At 48.3% G+C, this 16,367-nt stretch overlaps 1 protein-coding gene across 2 annotated transcripts in view; it reads left to right on the top strand.

The window, feature by feature from the left end:
• Positions 1 to 1,640: 1,640 nt before the first annotated feature.
• SYNE1 (spectrin repeat containing nuclear envelope protein 1) overlaps positions 1,641 to 16,367 on the top strand; it is a 1,651,720-nt gene continuing 1,636,993 nt past the window's right edge. Inside the window, exon 1 of one of the 2 annotated variants that reach the window (XM_069606781.1) lies at positions 1,641 to 1,818. The gene's annotated coding sequence lies outside the window, so the exon portion shown is untranslated. Of the gene's footprint in view, positions 1,819 to 2,672; positions 2,911 to 16,367 lie in introns of those variants that run through there. The other variant, XM_069606782.1, reaches the window with a different exon arrangement.

The raw sequence follows: 16,367 nt of genomic DNA, 5'->3' as shown, positions 1-16,367 counted from the left end.
GAAGGACAAGGTCTCAGTTCACGACCCCAACAAGTAGCCTGCAGGCAAGTTACATATTAATTACACATAGAGGTCAAGACAGCCATGTTGTATTTCGGAATGACATCGTCCACCATTTTAACTCACAGGGTGACTTTACAGCGAGAACCTAAAATGGCAGCTTACATTGATTCTAAGGTCAGGACCTTGTACCACGGATTTCTTCGCAAGTGGCTTACAAGCAGCTTGGCGTAGGCCAATATACATATATTAGTTGCAATAGGAGGCACGATATAATTTCCTGTTTGACACCATCACTGCCTACGAGTGACAGCTCTTCACACTGCCGTATCTGCCCCACAGGCGTTGCTGGGAGGGGCCTAGGGGGCTATAGCCCCGGGTGTTTTGGTTGTAGCCCCGGATAGAATCTCAGGGTCTACAACCAAAAGGCAAGCTAGACCGAGACCCGACAATCCCGACATTAGTGTAGCCCTGGCTCTTTTCCAGACCTAGCAACACCCCCGCTCTGCCCTTTTCACACTGCCCAGCAGTGGCAGTTCTTCCACTTTCGAACAAGAGTTCCTCATAACATCCACTGGTGTGGACGTTGGCCGTTGGGTGCTCTGCACCAAAACCGCAAGGGTATTACAGACACAGTTCAGAGCAGACAGGGCATGTCAGGCATAGCAGTTTGACACGCCACTGGTCAATAGTACACTGGGCCCCATTATGGGTTTTGCTGTATTCCTGTAGTATTTCTGCTGAAATACCACCAAACTTGGTTACTATTATGTTATGTTATGTTTTTAAACTATTACTAAACTATTATTTCGAACATTTCCTTTGATCAGAACTGCCAGCTCCGTCCGCTAGGCAGTCCACCCCCTCAGAACTGTGCCCCCTCCTCCAAACACCGCCCCCGGCCCTTGTGGGATCCCCCTTCACATGTTTTCTATTTCCACCACTGCGCTTAGACGTCGAGTTGCTTCACACATGTAAATTGAATGGTGCCAAATTGCTCACGTCAAGCCGCTCCAAATAACAAATGAAAAACTGCAAAGGAATTAAGCGTCTAAGTTACAGAACTAGTGCCACCCCCAGAACGCTGCACTCCGGCTGCCCACATCCTTCCCCTTTTACTGATGTAGGTGTTGTAAGGCACGTTTCACAACAGAGGCAGAAGGCTTGTAACGGAAATAACTGTGAAACCGTCGTAGGCCGATGTAGGTTTTAGTGAAACCCCGTGGGGTGGAGGTTGTGGGGAAAAGGGGGTTGTCATTTAGGTGGACGGCCTCCGTACACTGGAGAATATGGCTGAGCTCACTCGCCGTGCACGGGCCTATATTCCCATTAGAAATAACAGCGCTCTCCATTGGCCGGAGGGCTGAGAGGCGGGGAGCAGCTGCTGCTGCAGCAGAGGTGGGGCGTTGGGCTCTGAGCCTCACAGGGTTTAGGAGGCAGGGAAAGGAAAGCCTGCCGTCTCATGCCCCCCGAACACCCATAGGGGGCGCCCAGAATGGTGACGGTCGAGTAACGCCTCCCCCGCTGCTCCCCCAAGTCCGCAGCAACAGAGCATCCACACACACCTCCCTCCCACGGTTGGGGAATCCCTCCTTCTTATAAACCTCCTCCCATGCAGCTCTGCGCGAGGAGAGATTAGTAGCCCCCTCAAAGGCGCGAGGACACGCTGGAGTGTTTTTTAAATCACAGACATGGACACTTGGGATCACCTCCAGTTCAGGAAGACACAACACGCCCCCACACACAAACAACAAGCTCCCCGCGCCCCATTCTACACCCCTGCTCTGTGAGGCGCCCTCGTGCCCTGCGTTATTTCAGGTAAGGCGGATAGAGGAACAGTGAAGCTGTCGTGCGCGCTGTGCTTTGGCGGCTGTTGTGACATCCAATTACAGTAAGATAATACACCTGTGTGTGTGTGTGTGTGCGTGCGCAGCCTGCAGCTCTGCAGGGTTCAAACTAAGGACAGGCGCCATCGCCCGAAGTGCGCACGGCTAGATGTGAGAGGAATTAGGGAAATAGTAAAACGGTGACACACTGTGGCCATCTCCAAAAACGAAACGGGTAATGAAGGAGCATAAAGGCGAGCCCTTCAAAAACAGGATGGATTAGTCTTTGGGAATACTTATGTTTGCTCTTCTGACTAGCGGTATATCCTCTCTCTGGAGCTGGAATAAGGACACCGGAACACCGACGCTCATCCCGCGCGCCTCCTTTAGCCTTCCGTTCCAAACGGCGGTACATTCAAAGCTTATAAAGCAGGGGGTCCGCTCCCACCGGGTTTTCGGGGCCGGGAATCTTCGCGCATTTGTCCTGCGTGCGTGGTGGTACCCGGGCGCAGAGTCCGCGCGCGGCATGGCGGCTCTGCGCGCGCCCTGTGCGGGCTCCACAGTGTGTGGGATTGTTGTTGTAACCCGTAACCAGGGGCAGCGCGAGGGCTCCTGCCAGCGACGGGCAGCAAACAACGCCGGCCGAGCGGCAATACAGCCAGCGAGGCGAGGGAATACATGACCCCGAATACACAGCGCTCCTTCCCGCAGAGCCAGGGCTAGTGGGAGGAGGGAGCGCCGAGGGAGGGAGGAGGCGGCGTGAGGGAGGGGGGCGCTTAGCAACCGCGGAGAGAAGCTGAGGGGAGAGCGGGCACACACCACGGCGCTCGCCGCGACCAGGCACGCGCGGTTCCCGGTGCACCGAGAGAGGAGTCCGCAGCAGGTGCACGGGGCACCCCTGCATCCAGGCCCGCGGGCCTTCTCTGCGCTGTGGCGCGCTCGTGACAGGTGCTCGGCCAGAAGCAGCCTGTCCTGGAGAAGGCACTAGCCCCCGGGCGTCACCCCCGCCCGGAAGACAAGCTGATGGGTTTGGAGGGTTGACCTTGGCGCAGCAGAGCTGCAGCAGGAACCCAGGCGCCCTTCGGTAAGATTCGCCCGAGGCTGTGCTGAGCTTTGCGTTTGCAAACCGGTCCCTTTTAGCCTAGATTTATCGGTAGGGGAAAAGGATCCGGCAAAACCGCCCTGTGAATCCGTGCACCGCAATGGGACACGCATGTGCTTCATCAGAACTTCACTGGCACACGAGCAGCCCTTTAGTCATTCTTTTCCAAATTAAAACTCTTCCAACGCAGATGGGACCATTTTTGGACGAATTGCCATACACTCCCCACTCTCCTGCATGCTACGAACGGGGCACAGTGGGGTCCTTATAATGAACAAAGTGAGGAAACACTCAAAAGGGGATATTCCGCATATGCCTCGTTGGGAGCTATTGGTAACCGCACTGGCAGGAACTTCTTAAAACTCCACTAATTTGTGTGATTTTCTGGGTGGTGGGCGGCTTTCCCTGCTAATGCCTGGAAGCTTGACAGGACAGCGATGGTCAAGTCAACTTTCCAGAGCAGTTTCCAGGGGCGTTAAGGAATCAGAGTGGGTTTCGCAGCCCCAGTTCGCAGTTCGCCTTCATTGTGTTTTTTTACTTCTTTTTGGATCACTTTACATTTTTCCTTCCTGGGTAATATGTGTAGGATACAGTTTAAACTCGAAATAGGGCACAGTGCTGGATGTTAGGGGGTGATATCCATCCTTGTACCTCTCCAGTGAGTGGCCTTCAATTAATGTATTTCCTTTTGATACAGCAGAATTTACAGGGGCGGGCTGGCCATAAAAGAGGCCGGGCCTTCTCCCCATGGGCCAGCAGCATCAACGACTCCAAGGCCCCAACCCCCCTTACGCTAAGGGCTGCCTTAAAAGAGAGACATCAATTACACTCATTAGCATAACTTAAGCAACTGGGACACTTCCTAGAGCTCCTTCCTCCCACAGCCATCAGTGTGCACAGAGGGCTGGTCACTAGTCAGCCACATATACACAGCTCATGTTCGCCTACAGGGCAGATAGCTCACTGTGTTAGATGCTTGCTGCCGGCTTCTGTGCGCCTGCTGTAGATACCTTGCTCAATCCATTTTTTTTCTTTCAGGATAATAATGCGTATTTATTTATTTTTTTGTACCGCGCCACAGCCCCGTAGGTCTAACACCAGTGCTGTGAGGCATGGTAAGAGGCACTTTGTAAAACTATTAACAGTTATATTTATGTTTTCCATGGCCTGTGCAAACTGCCTCTGTACATGGGTTTGGAGCAAAGCATATCAGATGAAACATCGCTGCTTTACCGGATGGCACAGCCCTGTCAGCCATGGGTTTAGGCTTCTTTTTTTGTGCCACTGTCTCTGAGCAATAGAGGCGTTGACAGTGGTGTTTGGGGAGGACTATTACACACGTTTTTCAAAAGGGCCGGGACCCCTTACTGGCAGGGCTGCGGGTGGCCTCCGAGTCAGTCCACGGGCAGGAACATGACATCTAACAAGCAGGCGGCTTCAGAGCACCGCACTAAGTACCCAGACCCTCTGTGCATGCCTTATGCATGCAACCGCCACACACACGGTAAGATATACAGCCGTCTTCTCGGATTGCTCCCTCTTGCAAGACTGCTTAAGAATTCATACAGAGCATATGAAATGGAATTTAAGACAATATCCTGATAAATGTCACAGAAAATACCGCCAGTATTGCGTTTCCTGGAGGCTCCGTCTTATGGATAGTGGTAATAGAAGGATGCTATTATAGTTAGCGCCTTTTCCCGATTCTTCCCACTTCTGTGTGCTGTCAATAATACCTGTATTATTACCCAATTTAATGGCGCTCAATTTATCAACACCAGAACGATTAAGGGGCGAGTCAGCCCTGCCGGGATTCGAGCTGGCAAAGGGCAGGCTGCCAATGGCAGAAGAAAGCAGTGCGAGTTGTTAGGACAGAATTCCGCGTGCCAGGTGCAATCTCTCAGGTGTTTCAAACTTTTGTGCCAGGAAAGTCAGACCTGCTAAGCAGCCTCACTTTCAGACAGCACTTTCTGTGTTGTACAAACTGATGGTGGTGGGTTTGGACCCAGATGGGTCTGCTGGCCATTGGGTGCATTATTGAACTTACACATATAAGCCTGCACCCACCCTAGGCATGCCTGCTGTTGGGCATGAGTAATTGGCATGCCAGCAGCACGTGTACCCGAAATAGGGATTCACTTCTACAAAGTGCAAAGCTGGTTGTTCACTAAAGGTGTAAATCTGATGTTGGTTTCCAAATAGGCTACATCACAAAGGGGGAGAAGTGTGCCATTTACCCAAGGATATATGGTCCTTCTTAAGAAGACTATACTTGGCTATGCCAGCTCAGGAGAATACCTAGACTAATATACAGGCTGCATATGGAACTTTTTTGTGCCACTTCCCCCAATTAGCAAGGACTGTAATTACATCCACTGTTCAATATGTTGTTTTACGGTGCAAACCAAATCCTAACGTTGTTAGGTTTCTGTACTCAATCAAATACTCAGAAGGCACTGTGATTTCGCTCAACTCTGTTTTTTTGTATGTGCCACTGTTACACTGGAAAGAAAAATAATTAAACAATAAAAAAAGAAGTCTACAATGTAGAGGGACAATTCATAAACACATTAGTAAGATTCTACCTAAAAGACCCCTAGCTGGCATACATAGATCTCAAGGTATTCTAATTTTTGGGCGGAATTGTTTCTAATGAAAATGGGAATACCTTTGACATTGAACAATCAGTTTAAAATGACATAATTGTATGACCCCCCCAGATGGTGGCAATTTATAATAAATACATATACGCCATGTCTAGGTTTTCTCATGGTGGCTGCTGGGATTATACACTTATAAAACAACAAGCAAATTATATCATATTATTGTTAGGTTGGTGGATAGTGACTCATTCATGAAAGGGAATGGTGTGTATTCAGCTGTCTGAGCTGGGTGTAGCCACAACAGCTATGTTGGAAGCAGCTCGGGAAGCTCTCTCTTGTCACCTTCCTCCAGGAAATGGGAGCACTCCATGCAAGGACCTCTGGGGACTAGTGCTTCAAAGACAGCCCTGAAACTTCAACCTCCCACAAGGGTGCTGAATACTGGAGTCATTTTGAATGAGGCATACAAAGGACGAGGGCGGAGTTAACAGGTCCAGGAGTGAGCATCAGTCCAGAGAGGGGTGCTACCATCTTGTATTTTTCAAGGGATCTCAAACTTCCTGCACACCCCCCCCCCCCCCCCCCCACACACTTCTTACATACAAGGAACTCTTGGTATGATATCAGCAGACAAAGGGCACTCACTGCAGCAGCTCGGATTGGACCCCTAGCACCAAGCTTGCTGTGGGTAAATCTGCTGTAACATCGCACCTATATAAGTAGGGAGTCTCTTCCATTAGTTGATTCATCTTTGGGCTTCTGAAGAAGACGTATCCACCTGCAACCTGCGTGGATGCACAGTCTGCTCCAAAGACCTCGGTCCCTGAGGTGAACAGAAGAGACTTCCAAGCAAGATGCAAGCAGTGGCGTAACACTGAATGTGGGGGGTGCCATGAAACACACGCTGAAGGAACCCCTCCCAGTTTGTTAACAAAGCACAGGCCATGCAAGTCACTGGGCTGATCTGTACCACCACACATTCCAATGCACACGATGTTCATGCTGCTGCAGGGGCTCGCCATGCACTGCACTAGGTGTAAGATATACGTATGTGCTCTAATCAATCTTTGACTCTTTCCCCTAGCATAGATACAAAGGGTCTCTGCCTGGGTGCTGGCAACCAAATGTAGCAGTCAACACTGTGCGTGGCCAGTAATATTATGTTCAGTAATGTGATATCATAACAAAACATGTTAATGATGGTTCTGCCAATATATGCCTGTATCCCATATAAGAACATGCGGCTGTTGGTTGTGCCCTGAAATCCAGTAAAAAAGCTCATGCCACAGGAAGAAAACATGTTATTGGGTGCTGCATAAATGCTTTACCCCCTCCATCATGTAAGAATACTCTTCATATTGACTTTGCTCTTGAAACCAGTAAAATATGCAATGCCACAGTAAGGAAATATCATGTTATTTGCTGCACAAATGCCCTTGCCCATGTACTGACACTCATATTAATTTTGCCATTAATGCCAGTTAAAAAAAAGCCCTGCCGTAGTAAGAAATTATAATATTGCTGGCTTCACAAATACTCCACTGCCACCACGTAAGAACACTCATCATGTTGACTTTGACCTTAAAACCAGTAAAACACGCAATGCCTCAATAAGGAACTGTTTCTTTGCAGGCTGCCAAAATACCCCTCCCCCACGTAGTACTACTCATGCTGACTTTACCTTAAGCGCCAGTAAAACAATCTATGCCTCTGTAAACAAGCATACTCTCCTTGCTGTGTGTACAAATACCTCCCACCACCATGAAATAACGCTCATCATTTTACTTTGCCCTTAACAACAGTAAACATGCAATGCTACAGTGAGTAAACACTTCCTTGATGGCTGCACAAATGCCCTCCCCATGTAAGAACACGCATCATATTGACCTTGCCTTAATGCGAGTAAAAAAATGCCATGCTTGAGAAAGAAAATGTCCAGGCTTCCTTTCCCCATTGTACTATAAACCCCCCCCCAACCCATCCCCTGCTCCAAGTATTAACACTCTTCAAGTTGCATTAGCCCAAAAAATTCCAGTAAAACATGCCATGTCACTGTAAGAAAACATCCATGCTCCAATGTCCCCTTCCTGGGCCCAGCTTCACATTCAGACATTCATCCACCAGTCACTTACACATACAACTCCTCTCTTGATCTTTAACACATGCACCTAGAACATTCACACTGCATGTTCAACACAAGCACCCAGAATATTCACACTGCATTCTGATCCACACTTGCGCTCACACACATACATGCACAGCATTCACACTCCACTCTCATTCATATGTGCACACAAACATGCAACACTGACACATGCATATACACACACCTACCAAAGACTTTCTTTTTTTTGCTGTTTCCTGAGTCTGACCATCTTGGAAGGACTCGATGCTTCTCCACAGGCCCCCGACTCCCACACTCCACACAGAAAGGAAGCAGGCAGAGCTTCTTGGCACCTGACATGCGTAGTGGAGCTAGAGCACCTACATCTCATGCCCCAACTTCTGCTCAAGAGTTAGGTACTCTCACTTTAGAAAGAAATGTTGGATGCAGTTGCCCATCTTGACATGGCATCACTGCATCAGAACATTCCTAAAGCCTGGATTAATGCGGTTCAGCTTAAAGAACACAACTGAAATGTATCTAAGTGGTTCTGCCTCTTGGCTGCCTTAAGGTGCCCAATTGATATGTAAGACACTGCTCCTCACCTTTTCTTCAAACCCATAGTGACACTTTATTCTGATGTCTGCATTCTCTGCATTTTCATTTAGAGGTGTAGGTTGTTAGTGCTTTTATTTTAATTAAAGTTTTGTATTTGCATATTACGCTGAGTCGACATTTCTTTTTTTTGGAACCACAATGCTATTACTGTTTTGGATGCCTCTGTGCTAGCTCACATCCCTTCAGACCTCGGCTTGTGCTACCCTAATTGGCAAAGTAGATATACCATTCATGTTGTTCTTTACCTCGACTTTATGATTGGGTTCACAGCTGGTTTATTGGTAGTGTGGGGCTGAGTAGTTTCTTAAGTCACTACTCATCCCTCTACTCCTGCAGAGCCGTAGTAATGTCATCTGAGCTATCCAGCCAGATTTAATGGTGCTTGCTGTTAATTACCCTTACTTCAATCACTTGGTTACTGGGCAATGCAGTGGTTTCATAGATGGGATGCAACATGTCTGTTACCCGAGGAGGCTTCTTGTACTCCAGTTATAAAGAACAATGGTGCCTCCCCCACTCAATTGAGGAGACCCCTGACTATTAGGGTTAGGGCATACCTAACTTGGACATATGTGAATAAGTATATTTCGAATCAACACCCAATTGTAGTACAATCCTTAAAAGCCATTATTGGGAGTCCTTTGTAGTACCCTATTGAAGTAATTTGTCTCTTACAGCCCTATTCTGGTTTCTAATTCCAGTTGTGTACCATTTTGGAAAGTCTCAGGGATTTGGAATTCTTTTATTGAACCTTTTTACAGTTTATTTGGAAGTGATTAAGGCCCCAGAATCACAGATGAAAAAGTGAAGTAAGCAGGGCTGTATTAAGAGCTGTGATTGAAGCTTTGGAAGAATATTTGGTACTATGGGCGCTGCTGGGAATGGTACCCTGGTTAGTGCTTTAAGTGGTGTAGTATGCTCAGTTCTGGGGGGATCTTGAGGTTGAGCTGTGAGTGTTGCTGGGAGTAGTCCTCTGGGCAGTACTTTAAGTAGTGTTGTGTGCTTATGTGTGGGGGGATCTGAAGGTTGAGCTGTGAGTTGAACTGTGGTTCATGTTGCGGATAGGGCTTTAGCTGGTTGGGTTGTGAATTGACCAGTAAACTGAAGTGAACATGTGTCTCTTAATGGGACTGCATGCATTATTGAGAGGGGGATGTAAGTGGAGCTGTGGTATGAACTATATATTAAGTGGTGACTGGGTCTGTGAGTGGTGCTGCGAGTGAAACCGTGGGTCCTGCTGTTGGCGTAGCTGCACACGATGCTGGGTCTGGAACTGTGAGGGTTATTGTAAGGGATTGAGTTTGGGGATGCGGGCGCTGCTCTGGTTGAAGGTTCAGTGCAACACTGTGCAGAGTTCTGAGTGGAACTATGAATGCATCTTTATTTATTGTATACTTGTTAGGATCTTATACAGCAAGTAAAATACTGTTTCAAAGCGCCCACAGGGCGAGGGGGAGGGAACGAGGGAGTACAATACATAAAAAAGACAATATTTAATTTGAGCAGTGGAGGGAAGGAAGGAACGGCAAACCTACTATGCCACGTAAGTGCTGGGAGTCTGGGCTCATGGGTGAGCCACAGATGAAATGCTAGGGTTTTTGAGTGCTACGCGGCTAGGGGCCACGTGATCAGTAAGTGCCAAGGCAAGTGCTGAGGGTAGACAGGGCTGGGCCAATTGGGTGTGGGAGGTCAGCGGCTTCTAGGATGCATAAGGGCCCCGGAAACCAATCACAGTAATTGTCGGATTAGCAGAGAAGAGAAAAAGGCAAGGAGGAGGTAATGAGGAAAGTCTTGAGGAGCTTCTGGAATTTAAGAAAGTCCTGCTCAAGGCGCAGAGGCAGGAGGGAGCCATCTGAGGAAAGCGATCGACCATCAACTATCTGTTTAGCAAAATGCTTTACACACAAAGAGTTGGTACCAGAGGAACGTAGTGGTCTAGAGGATTTAGTAAGATAAAGTTGAAAATAGTGAGGTCCCCAGGCCCGGACAGCCTTTGGATGATGCAGAGGGATTTGAATTTAATCTGTGTAGCAACCCGGGAGCCAATGAGGACTTTTTAGGGCAGGAGAGATGCTGTCCCTGGGCTTAAGGCCAAGGATAAGTCTTGCTGCCCAATTCTGGATTCGCTGGAGGGGTCGTAGAGTTGAAGAATGCAGATTCAGGAGGAGGCTATTGCAATAGTCAAGCATAGAGAGAACCAGGGCTCAGGTAACATTGAGCCTCTGGGGGAAAGTGATAAAAGGGAGAATTCCTTTGAGAAGGAAGAGATAAAAGTGGAAGTTCTTGGCAACGCCCTGAGTGTGAGGGAGAAAATAGAGAGAGGAGTCGAAGATGACTCAATGGCTTCTGTTTTCAGAAGAAGGAGCCAGGGGAGAGCCCAAGGAAGGAGGCCAGAGTGAAGGGAAGAAGGAGGGAGCAGGGGTCCAGATGGGAAGGATTTCAGTTTTACAGGCATTGAGGCAGAGATCATTGGAGGTGACTCAGGACTGGATGGCAGATAGGCAGTCAGGGATGATGGAGGGTGCAAGAGGGTCAGCAGGAAGTGTGAAAAAGAGCTGTGTGTTGTCTGCGTAACACTGGAAGTTGGAGAAGGAGGAGAGGAGGTGTGTAAACAGAGCAAGGTAGATGTTAAATTGAAATTGAAATTAATATTTGATATATATCGCGCTAGTATACATGTGTTTCAGAGCGCGACGAAACAAGGGAGGGGAACAAGGGAGTACAAAAAACAACTATCTTACTAGGCCCAGTGACATTGAGAACATGCAAGTGCATGGGAGAGGGGAAAGTGCATGGCAGGGGGGGTGGAAAGTGCTGAGCAAAGGAATACAGATAAATAAATAGATAAATAAGTAAATAGTAAAAGCAATAGGCAGTGATAGTGCAGCCAGCAAATGGCAAGTGCAAGGTATAAGGCAACAGACGGGGTGTGTCTGATAAGTGTAGAAACGCGGGGGGCTGTATGGTTACAGATACAGACCTCGGAGCAAGGAGGCAGTGCAGGTGGATGGCAGGGTGAGTAGGTACCTGGGCCCGAAAGTTAGAGGGTAAGCCAGGTGCATGGTGCCAAGACACAGCAGATCAGCAGGGCAGAGGAGGAGGAAAGACAGAAGCAAAGAGGAAGGTTTTGAAGTGCTTCCGGAACCAGAGATGGTTCTCCTCAAGTTTCAGAGTGGCAGGGAGGCTGTCCCAGAGGGAGGCCCCAGCAGAAGATAGAGATCTACTCCCAGCTTCTTTCTTTGAAAAATGACTGACCTCAGGGAAGTTAGAGGTAGAGGAGCAAAGAGCTCGGGAGGGAAGGTATTTGCGGAGGAACAGCTGAAGGTATTTTGGACCCAGGCCCCAGAAAGGCTTGTGGACAATGCAAAGGTTTTTGAATTTAATCCGTGCAGCCACTGGGAGCCAATGGAGAGATTTCAGGGCTGGAGAGAGTAGAGGCAGGTAGATTTAGAAAGTGGCTGTTGCAGTAATCAAGCCTAGAGAGAACCAGGGCTCAAGAGACCAGGGCTAAAGAGCCAAGGGGAGAGGATAGAACCCTGGGGGACACCACAGGTGGAAAAGGAAGTAGGAGAGGAGAAGGTGCCCAGGATGACTTGGGAAGAGCGGTCATTGAGAAAGGATGTTAGCCAGTCCACTGCCCGTTCCAAGATATCAAGGGTATTGTGGAGCCCTTGTATGAGGATGGCATGGTTGACTGTGTCAATGGCAGAGGAGCGGTGGAAAAGGACAAGGACAGCAGGGGAGTTGGAGTCCAGAGATGCAAGCAGTTCTTCACAGGTGTTCAGAAGAGCAGTTTCCTTGCCTCTGGATGCTTTGAATCCAGATGAATGGTTGTGGAGACCATCAACAAGTTTGGTGTGTGAGTTGAGTTGGGGAAATGCCAACTTCTCCAGCAGCTTCCACAGGAAGGGGTGATGGAAATAGGGCGGTGGCTGGTAGGGTAGGTAAGGTCTGCTGAAGGATATTTCAGGAGTGGGTGCAAAAGGGAGTGCTTAAGGGAGGAGGGGAAATATCCAATGTCAAGAGAGTGATTGCAGAAATCAGCGAGTGCGGGGGCAAGAGGGACAATGTTATCCTTGATAGTTCTGGAGCGGACAACTCTAGTAACTTCTTCAGGTGTGACAGGGGAGAAGGAGGAGAAAGGGGAAAGAGGGGGGTGAGGGGCCAAGGGAGGCAAGGGGGTGTGGGATAGGTTGGGAGGGAGGGTAGCAGGGTTAACATGTCCTGTGATTTGGTGGTGAAGTGTGTGGCCAGTAGGTTGCAGAGGGCCTGCGAAGGAGAAGGGGAGGAAGAGATTGTGGAAGGGTTGGCAAGTTCACTGCAGATCTTGAAAAGTTCAGCCACGTTGTTGCATAACCCGATAACCTGTGCCTGTGTGTGGGCTCTTTTCTTGGCACAGATGGAGAGTCTGTATTGCCCTTGGAGCAGGCCACAGGCCAATTTGTCAGAGGGTGAGCCTGAAGGTTTCCACTCCAGTTCTGCCGCAATGCACTTTTGTTTCAGGGCCACAAGTTCAGAGTCATACCTGGTGTTCGGCTTTGAGGCAGGTTTCAGAAGGATCCTCATGACTGGGACAAGAATGTCAAGAGCGGATGTTAGTAAATGAGGTTGGCAGGGCGTTTTGGGGGGTTTTAGAGGGCCAAAAAGATCCAGGTGGGGGGAGAGGAGAGAATGGTCTGAACAGGAGAGAGGGGTGACTAGTGAGAGGGGACAGAGAGAGGTCAGAGTGTATGAGAGCGTCCACTGTGTGTCCAGCTGAGTGGGTTGGCCCAGAAAGAAGGAGGGAGAGGGAAAGAGAGGTGCAGAGGTCAGTGAAGAGAGTGGATGAAGAGCCAGGGGAGTCCAGTTTGATGTTGAAATCACAGAGGAGGTTGGAGGTAGATGAAAGTAAGGAAGAGCAGAAATCTGCCCATTTAGAGAGGAACAGGATGGTGGCAGTTGCAGGCCGGTAAATGGTAGCAATGCTCAGGGTGGAGGTGGGAGAGATGACCAACTTGCAAACCAGGCTTTCAAAGGAAAAGTACAGCTGGGAGGGTAAGATGGAAGCAGGGACTCACTCAGGGAAGATTAAGGCAACCCCCCTGCCTGTGCCCTGAGGTCAAGGCTTGGAGATGATTTTGAAGTTGTCAGGGAAGAGGGAGTCAAAAGCAGTGACTGAGCTGGCATTGAACCATGTCTCAGTAAGAGGGAGAATGTAAAGGCCAATGTCTTCAAGGAGGAGGCAGATGTCAGCAGAGTGTTTGTTGGCTGAGCAGGCATTAAGAGTTGCCAGATGGAGGAGGTCTCTGCCTTTGAACGTTTTCTGAGGTGGTGTACAGAGGTGTGGTACACCAGTCAGAGGAGGGAGAGAGAGAGTAGTAGGGGAAGGAAGGAAGTTAATGAGAGAAGCCAGGATCTGGTCAAAAAGAAGAAGGTTGGGTTGTGGACCCTGAACCAGGATAGCGCCTGTGTGATAGACATTAACGAAGCAGCGTGAGGAGGAAAAGACGGCCAGGAGGACTTCCCACTTGGTGCCACCGTTAATGGCAGAGGATGTGGAAGGAGAGAAAGTGGAGATGAGATGGGGAGTCCATAGATCTGCAGAGGGGACAGAGAAGAGGATTTCAGCGAAATCCTCTCTGGAGGAAGTGCTGACGTATGTGTCTGCGATGGGAAGTCCAGGGTTTGCACGCAAGATGGTTTTTTTGTGCTTTTTTCTACCGGACTTCGTAAGAGGGGGGATAGGAGATAATATAGCAGTTAGGGAAAATAGGAGGGATGGAGAGAGCCATAGGGGCGGCAGAAGTTAATCTAGGAATTAAAGAAGAGTGGCTGCGCAGCACAGTTCTAGCTAAACTCACCGGGTGGGCTAGTAGAAGTATATACATGCAAACTATAAAGGAATAGAATAACTAGAGAAAAGAGGTGCACGAATGTAAAAAGTGCACAGCCTTAAATATTTATTTTTAAAGAGGCATAGATGCAAAGCAAGAGAGGTGCACAGATTTAAAAAGTACACACAGCCTAAAATCAAATGTTTTTCTTCTGTTTTCTGTATATGTTGCTGTGAATGGAACCATAGGTGCTACTCTAATGGTGCTGAGGGAATTGGCGCCTCTGATGATAACAACTGAGCTGTGTGCCGTGCTTTGGATACATTCTGAGAGGGGGTTGTTTGTGATGCTGGAAAAACGACTGATGTTGCTGCGAGAAGGGCCGCGGATGCTGCTGTCAGCAGAACTATGGCGTTTGCTCTGGGTGGAGCTGTGAGTGGAACTTTGGCTGCTAGTGTGAGATGGCTGTAGCTCTTGATGTGGGTGGGACTTTGTGGTGGGTGTTGCTGTGAGTAGTGTCACAAGCACCACTGTGAATTTCACTGTGGATTTTTCTGTGAGTTGTGGTACGGATAGTGTGGCTTGTTGGTCTTTGAGTGGCCTTGAGTTGTCAGTGGAACAGTGGGTGAGCAGTGCAGGGCTGTGAGTACATCTGTCAGTGGACCTTGGATCAGAACTGTGGTGCTGCCGCGTGTACAACTGCGAATAGAACTGTGGGTGTGGATATGACTGGGTACACTACACGTATACAACTGTAAGCTAGTAACACATTCTAAATCCCCACAGCATGCAACAAGAACTATTCTGATTTGTGAGAAAATGGGTTTGTTGTAGAAGGGTGACCTGGCAAACCAAAGGGTGGGGAGGGGGGTAGAGTTTCACAGAGATTTGTGTGCAGCGCTACCTTTGCGACTATTGGGGTGCGAGAGCAAGAGAGCTTAAGGGCAGCATCTCGGGGTTCATGCTGCACCACAAAGAAATGGGAAGAAAACCCCAAAGAGAGTCCCGGTTAATACTTAATGGTGCCAGATTTCTCCCACCTCTATGCACTGTAATAAGAGGTGGTATTATTAGCCAAATCAATAGTGTTCAATTTATCAACCTCCGAAGTTTGACGAGCTGAGGCAGTGCTGCCAGGATTCTGACTTTGTAACAGAGCTTGGACATGTGCCCCTGATGTAAGTGCTTGAGACACTGAGCTATCTTTCTAGTGGGCACCTGTTATTCAGAGGAATCCTATCAATACTCCTGTTGCACCACCACTTCATCACTTTTCTTCGAGGGCGCCTTTTGTGTGCTCTTTGAGTGGTCCGGCTTCACCAGTCCTATTTTCACTCAGGAGTAGGGAGGGGGTTTATTGCAGACTAGCGCCGTCTTCTACCCTGCAGTTGCTCCTTGGATCGGGGCGGGGGAGATTACTAAGCAACAGTTGAAAATGAAAGCAAGAAAGTTAAATTTCGACCAAGGCATGAAAAGTATTATAAATGTACGCCTGCTGAGGCATTTAATGGTGGCATGTGGCACCCACTATGAAAATGGCCCAGTGAGTGTTATTAGGCTACCAACTCAAAGAGGCATTCTGGCCATGGTAAGAATTTTTTACTTTTAAGGGGTCGGATGTCATGGCAATTTAAGACCAAGTATTGTACCTGTGGTAGAGATGCCATCGAGGCTCCACCTCATTTTTTGCTTATTTACACAAAATTATTAGATATAAGAAGGCAGTGGCTGAGACGGTGTTTTATAGGTAATAATATGAGATCCGCTTCGATGGCAATGGTGTTTGTATTGTCCTGTCTTATTAGTGAGATTGTATACAGGCACACTTAGCTTATTTTATTTTAAGTAATACAATTTAATTGTACTTGTTTTTAATCTGTTTTAATCATGGTAATGTTTGTATTGAGAGCTTTTTTTTGTAAATCGCGTAAACCGTAATAAAGTATTACTACTACCTTGGTTCAGTGCAGCGCTACCACCATGCCTAATCCTCCACTTAAATATTAAAATTGTTGGCTCAATTTCATAGTGCTTTGCATAACCTTGCCTTCTGGGCAAGAGCCCTGTTTCAAGTGAATGGAGAACAAGAGGGAGCGAGTGACGAGGTGATCTTGAAGACTAGCTCTGTCGTTTGTTCTTCCGGCTGGTCTATCCATTCCATCCCTATGGTCTTTTTTGGTATAACATTGTGTCGTCACACTCCTTTCCTTCAGTGGTGTTCTGTCACTACCAACCACTGCACCAATCCTTATTAACCAATCCATTGGGTCTCCCACAGAGTCTTGCTGGCTCTTTTGTGCA

Source organism: Ambystoma mexicanum, chromosome 4p, assembly GCF_040938575.1.
Source record: "Ambystoma mexicanum isolate Mex_15411 chromosome 4p, UKY_AmexF1_1, whole genome shotgun sequence".
Taxonomy (NCBI): domain Eukaryota; kingdom Metazoa; phylum Chordata; class Amphibia; order Caudata; family Ambystomatidae; genus Ambystoma; species Ambystoma mexicanum.
This window is presented reverse-complemented; position numbering and strand designations above follow the sequence as displayed.